Source organism: Bubalus bubalis, chromosome 7 (assembly GCF_019923935.1).
Source record: "Bubalus bubalis isolate 160015118507 breed Murrah chromosome 7, NDDB_SH_1, whole genome shotgun sequence".
In the NCBI taxonomy this organism is placed as follows: domain Eukaryota; kingdom Metazoa; phylum Chordata; class Mammalia; order Artiodactyla; family Bovidae; genus Bubalus; species Bubalus bubalis.
In genome coordinates this window covers 62,875,243-62,883,774 of record NC_059163.1, presented here as the reverse complement: position 1 = coordinate 62,883,774, position 8,532 = coordinate 62,875,243, and positions in this window count along the sequence as shown.

Here is an 8,532-nt window from a genome sequence, read left to right as displayed (position 1 = left end):
GCTTAGCTGGTAAGGAATACACCTGGAATGTGGGAGACCTGGGTTTGATCCTTGGGTTGGGAAGATCCTCTGAGAAGGGAACTGCTACCCACTCCATTATTCTTGCCTGGATAATTCCATGGACAGAGAAGCCTGGCAGGCTACAGTCCATGGGGTAGCAAGGATATGGCTGAGCGAGTTTCACTTTCACTTTCTTTGTAAATATACACTGAAGATTACTGATAATTTGTGCTGCTCACTACCAACACAGAGTTAAAAAAAAAAAAAAAAAAACAGACACCTTCCTTTGCATCATGGAAATTACAGTCTAGTGGGGAAGAAAATCATAAAAGAAAAATCATTACTCTAAATCATGAGGAATCCTTATTAGAAAAAGAAGACTGGGAAGAGAATCAGGAGTTCCCTAATTTATATTTGAAAGTTAAGACAGGCTTTTCTGGGTAAGTGACATTTAAATTGAGATCTGAATGATGGCAGCTTAAACGTGACCCTAGGTTTATATTTTCAAGGAGACCTTAGGATAAGATTCAAATTGCAGTGGTTTGAAAAATTAATGTTACATGAAGAAAATTAATGTTACATGAAGAATACAATTCAATTTAAAGAACTATGAAAATGGAAGAAAAGTAAAACTTGGTTAAGGTGATCTGGAATGTTAAGGATATTTGGAGGAAGAACCTTCTAGAAGGAGCCACTATTCTGAACTGAAGTTCTCAAACCATGTGTTGGAAGGGCACCATTGAGGTGAATGCAGCTAGATAGGGAGGAGGGAAGTAGAGAGATAAAGTTAAAGAGATTGATTCAAGGAGAAGTGAGAAATAAGTCAGGTCTTGATCATTATAAGGTCCTTGGATTTTACTCTGAGGAAATGAGAAGTCTTTATAGGTTTTGAGCAAAATGACAAAATCTGACATATTTAGGAAGAACATCTTGGGTACTATTTTGGTGATAGGCTGTAAAGGGCAAGGGTAGTAGTAAGCAGAACTTTAAGGAATCTAGATTAAAGATGGTTATAATAGTACTAGAACAATAGTACAGGAGATGATGAAAAGCAATCAATTTTTTCATACATTGTGAAGGCAAATTCAACAAAATTTTCTGATACAGGGGATTTGAGAAAGAGGAGAATTCAAAATAATTACAAGATTTTAGAACGGAACTATTGGAAGAATGTTCATTAATTGCAATTCTTTACCAGCTGAGCTACCAGGGAAGCCCAATGTCTAAATACTCTCTACTAAAAAGTGTGCTGACCCCTGGTATAGACTATTCTTTTCAGAAGATTACTTTCCTGTGGGAAAATGAATTTGATACCAAGTAGGGATGATACGGAAAAGGCAATAGCACCCTACTCCAGTACTCTTGCCTGGAAAATCCCATGGACGGGGGCGGGCCTCGTGGGCTGCAGTCCATGGGGTCGCTAGGAGTCGGACACGACTAAGCAACTTCACTTTCACTTTTCACCTTAATGCATTGGAGAAGGAAATGGCAACCCACTCCAGTGTTCTTGCCCGGAGAATCCCAGGGACGGGGGAGCCTGGTAGGCTGCCGTCTATGGGGTCGCACAGAGTCGGCACGACTGAAGCGACTTAGCAGCAGCAGCAGCAGGGATGATACAGGCTTCCCTGGTGGCTCAGATGGTAAAGAATCCACCTGCAATACAGGAGACCTGGGTTCTATCCTTGGGTTGGGAAGATCCTCTGGAGGAGGGCATGGCAACCCACTCCAGTATTCTTGCCTGGAGAATCCCCACAAACAGAGCATCCTGGTGGGCTATGGGGCCGCAAAGAGTCAGACATGACTGAGTGACTAAGCACAGCACAGAAATGATACAAGGTGGTGGTTTACTTGCTAAATACTGCCCAACTCTTTTGTAAACCCATAGACTATAGCCTGCCGGGATCCTCTGTCCATGGGATTTCTCAGGCAAGAATAGTGGAGTGGATTCCGAACATTTCCTTCTTTTTTTTTTTTTTTTTTTCTCTTTATTTTATTTTATTTTTTAAATTTTATTTTTAAACTTTACATAATTGTATTAGTTTTGCCAAATATCAAAATGAATCCGCCACAGGTATACATGTGTTCCCCATCCTGAACCCTCCTCCCTCCTCCCTCCCCATACCATCCCTCTGGGTCCTCCCAGTGCACCAGCCCCAAGCATCCAGTATCGTGCATCGAACCTGGACTGGCAACTCGTTTCATACATGATATTTTACATGTTTCAATGCCATTCTCCCAAATCTTCCCACCCTCTCCCTCTCCTACAGAGTCCATAAGACTGTTCTATACATCAGTGTCTCTTTTGCTGTCTCGTACACAGGGTCATTGTTACCATCTTTCTAAATTCCATATATATGCGTTAGTATACTGTATTGGTGTTTTTCTTTCTGGCTTACTTCACTCTGTATAATAGGCTCCAGTTTCATCCACCTCATTAGAACTGATTCAAATGAATTCTTTTTAATGGCTGAGTAATACTCCATTGTGTATATGTATCACTGCTTTCTTATCCATTCATCTGCTGATGGACATCTAGGTTGCTTCCACGTCCTGGCTATTATAAACAGTGCTGCGATGAACATTGGGGTACACGTGTCTCTTTCCCTTCTGGTTTCCTCAGTGTGTATGCCCAGCAGTGGCATTGCTGGATCATAAGGCAGTTCTACCTTCTTGAAGGGATCGTCCCCACCCAGGGATTGAACCTGGATCTCTCCTGCATTGCAGATGAATTCTTTACCACTGAGCCACCAGGGAAGCCTGATATAAGGTCCAGGGATTAATTTTATCCTTTGGTTTAATGGTTTTTAAAGGACAAGGCATCAAGTTTATGGGTTGGAAAAAAGGAGGAAGTGAAATGAATAAATTTTAACAATACAGAGAGACTTTATGGTGAAAAGGAAAAAAAAAAAAAAAAACACCCTACAGGGGTCCAAGAAACCAGGTTTTTAAAGGAGAAATATCAGCAGCAGATAGACTTTGTTAAAACAGTAAAGAGAAAGAAACCCATGCGTGCCTCAGTGAGGGTGTGTAGACTTTCCCTCATGTCTTATAAGGTCATTCCTTTTATGGATATCTAGCAGATTTTTCATTGATTATCTATTGTTTTAAAGCTGAATGTTTGTTAGTGTGGTTTATTAGGATAAATATATATTATTTTACTTATTTGCACGCATATTTGAAATGTTTCTCATATTGCAGCTTCATTTTTGAGGAAATTAGTTAGATACATAATATCTATCAGCATTGAGTAGGGGCTTCCCTGCTGGCTCAGATCATAAAGAATCTGCCTGCAATGCCAAAAACGTGGGTTCGATCCCTGGGTTGGGAAGATCACCTAGACAAGGGAATGGCTACCCACTACAGTATTCTTGCCTTGAAAATTCCATGGACAGAGGAGCCTGATGGGCTACAGTGCATGGGGTCTCAAAGAGTCGGACAGGTCTGAGTGACTTTCAATTTCAGAACTTTCTTCTTCCAGCCTCATTTTTTGAGGAAACTAGTTCAATACCTAATATCTACTAGCATTGAATGACTTCTTTATACACTCAAAATAGAATTGATTAGAAATTTAGATAGAAAAATGGCCCATTTGTTAAAAGAAAGTGTCCAGAGATCAAAGAAATGAACAAATCCCCACAAAGTATATTTATTTCCAAATAGAAAAACACAGAATTTCTTTGATGCAGCCAGATTGAATGAAACCACTTCCCTCCTGAGAAGCAATACCTGTTCTTTCATCTCCAGTGGTACCTATGACACTGGACCCCTCTTGTACCTCTGTCAACCTGCTGATAGATTTTTGACCCTTCAGCCGCTCTAAACATCACCAGTTCTCATGTTCATTGAGAACAGATATCTGGCTTCCCATTGTCTTGTGGCCTCTCCTCGGATCTGTTTTCTGTGCAGTGTCACTGCTCTGACATACTCTTCACACTGTAGAGTGTATTGCTTCTTTTATCTTAGACTCTGACTGGCATGACCTTTGTATCTATACTGGCAGATCACAAAGGTCAGAGCTTATCATCTATCAACTCAGAACATCTACTTTTAAAATAACAATATCAATATTGTTGAAATACATCAAACAGAATGGAAAAATCTTGAACTGAGGGTGCACTATTGTTACAGTAAGAAGAATTTGGAATATTTAATAACATTAGAATAACAAGTTGTGAGGGAGAAAGCGATTTGTATAAACAGAAGAAATTGTAGAATCTTATATGTCACCTTATTTTTCTTTTTACTAATTATTTTTTTATGTTAAGCTGTCTTTTTTTTAGCAAATCTTTTTGTGCTATTCCATGCTTCTCCACTCTCCAACTGTGTCATTGTGATGGTTCTTCTGGGGTAGAAAACTCTTCATCTTGACGCACTCTCTCCTATTCAAACACTATACTGAACTCCAACTAAGGTTTCTGAATTGTGCCAATTGGATTTTTCTTCACAAAAATCTGAAAGATGTCCAAAATTCCTATGATTATGATATGGAAATTCTACTTTGTCTAAATTGTAGATTTTACATTCAGATTTGAACTCAGTCACCAACCACCTCACAAAAAGTTCACTGGCTAGTTATTTTGTTAACTTGATTAAGGTTGAAATTTACATTAATTTTCATATAATAATATTATTCATAGGTGCATTTTATTTGACTCAGAATGAACTTGGATTTCTGGTTTTACTATGACTTCTTTTAATTATTAGTCTACTTGTTAATTAGTCTATTGCAAGTTAAATACAGATTTATGATTTATCTTGAAAATATGGCCAGTTGTTATCTTAGGGCTCATATTCCTTTAAAGTAAAGCAATATGACTGCTCATTTTAGGTTCTTGTGTCTAATGAGTTCCAGCAATGTGTATTTTTTATCCACTCATCCAAAATTTCATTTATATTATCTCCATGGTTCCTAAAATGTCTTAACAAGCAGAAGATCTTAAATGAAGAGCTCCTGGAATACAAGATGGTATATACATTTAACAACAACAACAAAATGTACATGGACATTTCGAACAATTAATAATATTGAAATAATCTATGTTTTAACTGGTCTGATGTAAACGCATTAATTAAATTCCACCTCAGAATGTCAACATATTTTTCGATATTCATTGTTCTGTTTATTGCAACATTAATAATTTAACAAATAAGTTTATTTTATATAAATAAAACCCATAAAAATCATACAATTTTCATTCTTTTTCCATTTTATTGCAGTTTTACTACTGTCCTATGTGTATTTTTATTATAAAAGATAAATAATTTGAAGTTTGCTGGTTTTTGAGATTAAAATTAAGAATCATATTAAACTATATTGACTTTGTTTTTTTTAAACTATTTACATAAAACTCAGTTATGTATGATCCTCATGAAACAATATTGGTGGAATACATAAATCAAACCTTTACTTTTTTTTCAGTCCTTTGAATCAGAACTCACAAATATTGTATGAACAAATTCATGAAAATTTAGACTTGGAATAGAATTTTCAGTTTCTGAAGTCTAACACTTTCTGTTTTTATATGAACACAAAATCAGAAAGATTAAGTATCTCATCTAAAGTCACAGAGTTTAATCAACCAAATTTGCTGATTTCCAGTCCTATAAGTAACATTACTATTTATCTTTATAAATAAATGAATTAATATTTCTTTTTTATTTTTAAAATTGAAATATAGTTGATGTACAATATTGTGTTTCAGATGTACAACATAGCGATTCACAAATTATAAGATTAAGCTTAATTTATAACTATCATAAAATATAGGCCCTTCTCTCTATTGTACATTATAGTCTCATAAACTTATTTATTTTACACACCATCATTTATAATTAATCTCCTACCTCTAACTTTCCCCTCTGCCTTTCTCTCTTTCCAGTGGTAACCACTAGTTTGTTCTCTGTATTTGTGTCTGTTTCTCTTTTGTTATGTTCACTAGTTTGTTATACTTTTTAGATTGCACATGTAGGTGATAATGTACAGTATTTGTCTTTATATATCTGACTTATTTCACATTTATAATATCCTCCATGTGCAGCCATGTTATTGAAAAGTACAAGATTTCATATTTTTTATAGGTAAGCAGTATGCCATTATGTGTGTGTACCAAATTTTCTTTATCCATTTATTTGTTAATGAACACTTAGGTGGCTTCATTATCTTGGCAATTGTAAGTAATGCTGCTGTGAACTTTTGGGTGCATGAAGCTGTTCAAATTAGTGTTTTTATTTTTTTCTGATACATACACAGGAGTGGAATTTCTGCATCACATGGTGGTGGTTCTTTTAGTTTCATTGAAACTTCCATCCTGTTTTCCACAGTGGTTGTACCAACTTACATTCCCACCAATATGTATGAGTTTATGAGTGTAACAGTGTATGGGTGTATGAGGATTACCTTTTCTCCACATTCTTGCCAAAATTTGTTACTTGTTTTCATATTGATGATAATCATTCTTATAGGTGTGAAGTGATGTCTTATAGTGGTTTTCACTTACATTTCTGTGATGATTAACAATGTTGAGCATCTTTTCATGTGCTTTTTGGCCATCTGTAGTCTTCCTTGTAAAAATGTCTCTTCAGATTTTCTGTCTGTTTTTTAATCCGGGTGTGTGTGTGTGTGTGTGTGTGGTGTGTGTGTGCATGTGTGTGTGTGCTAGTTTTGTTTCTTGCTGTTGAATTTGATGAGCTATTTATATATTTTTTGATATTAACCACTTATTGGTCATATTATTTGCAAATATCTTCTCCCATTCAGTAGACTGTCCTTTTATTTTGTTAATAGTTTTCTTTGCTGTGTGAAGTCTTTTCAATTTAATTAGACCTGATTTGTTTATTTTTGTTTTTATTTCCTTTTGTTTTTCAGATCTAAAACATACTGTTATGATTTACATCAAAGAATGTTCTGTCAACATTTTATTTTTAAAGTTTTATAGTATCCCATCTTACATTTAGGTCTTTAAACCATTTTGAGTTTATTTTTGTACATGGTGTTAGAAAATTTCTAATTTCATTCTTTTACATCTATATGTCCAATGAATGAATGTCTTAATTGATTTTGAATAAAACAATCAATGCATACATAAACTAATAGCCTAAAGGCTTTTATTTATTTACAACTTGTGATCAGGTTTTATACTTTCAAAAATCTTAATAAATTAATTTGGAGAAGCAATCAAAATATCCTAATGTTGAGGATGACCACTTTTTATTAGATTCTCCATAATATATGCAATGTTGACTATCAGTCAGCAGAGATTTTTGTAATAGATCATTGTATAACAAGAGCCACATGCTGCTCTGAAGTTTTGCTTTGTATAAATATCAGTGTTCTGATGATATGTGAGAATTCTCAAGCTAGAGTGTGTAGAACACATCCATAACGATATATGAGTATATTAGGCAAAGAAATAGTATTATTTATTTTATGTCTCACAATACAAACTATTAATTAATAATGACTGAAATCTCTTAAATAAATGTAAATCATCTGTTAAATAAATGTAAATCAACAAAGTTTTAATATGCTTCTTGATTGTTATGTCTTCCTTTATTCTTTTTATGTGTAAGTATACCCTCCCTTTCATTAGGGTTACAAATCTGTTTAAAATTAAGAAGGAAATTATTTACAAACAACATATATGAAATAAGATTATTTATTATTTTGCCTTTAGTTTTCTGTACACTACTTACAAGTCCCTATGCCTTAGTATGCATATTTCTTGTGAAGATGAGAGATTGACTTGGATATGGTAGATACTCAATAAATATCCAATAAATTGTGTAGACAGCCAGAGGAACGTGAGTTGCATTTCAGAAATAATGTATTAGCTCCTTGTTGATAGTGTATGAGGTATGAATAAAGAATTTGTACTCCTTCATAGAGGCTATCATTTAATTCTGTCATTGAGGAGAATTTATTTCTCAACCTTTTCATTGTTCTAAATTATGCTGAAGTAAATAGCCCAACTTCTTTGGCTTAGCAAACCTTAACAGAACTCTAACTATTAAAGCTTATAAAAGAAAATATTTTAGAATAATCCAATGCCTTATTCAGTGGTTAATGATAATTATATCTGAAGACTTGTGGCAAATATTTTACCCATTAGAACACAGGTATATAAGAGTGAATAATTCAATACTGGCTTACTTTTCTTTCATAAACTTTTTGGAAGTAAAAATAAAAGGCAGAAAATTTTATAATTACAAGTGTACACATTGATGAATGACTACAAACTGAACACAACCATGAACCTTTGCCTAGATCTGGAAATCAGACATTATCAATATCCTGTAAACTGCTTTTTGCCTCTTTCCCAGCCACTAACTTCTTGTTGGCCTCTTCTTGAACTTATATATATTAAATCTTGTGTGTCTGGCTGCCTCCTCTCAATATCATGCTTGTGAGATTCATTGTGTCATTGTGTTGTAATTGTATTTCATTCATTTTCATGTTTAACACTATTCCATTGTATAAAATACCAGAAGTTATTGAATTATGCTGTTGTTGTATATTTAGATGTTTAGTGAGAG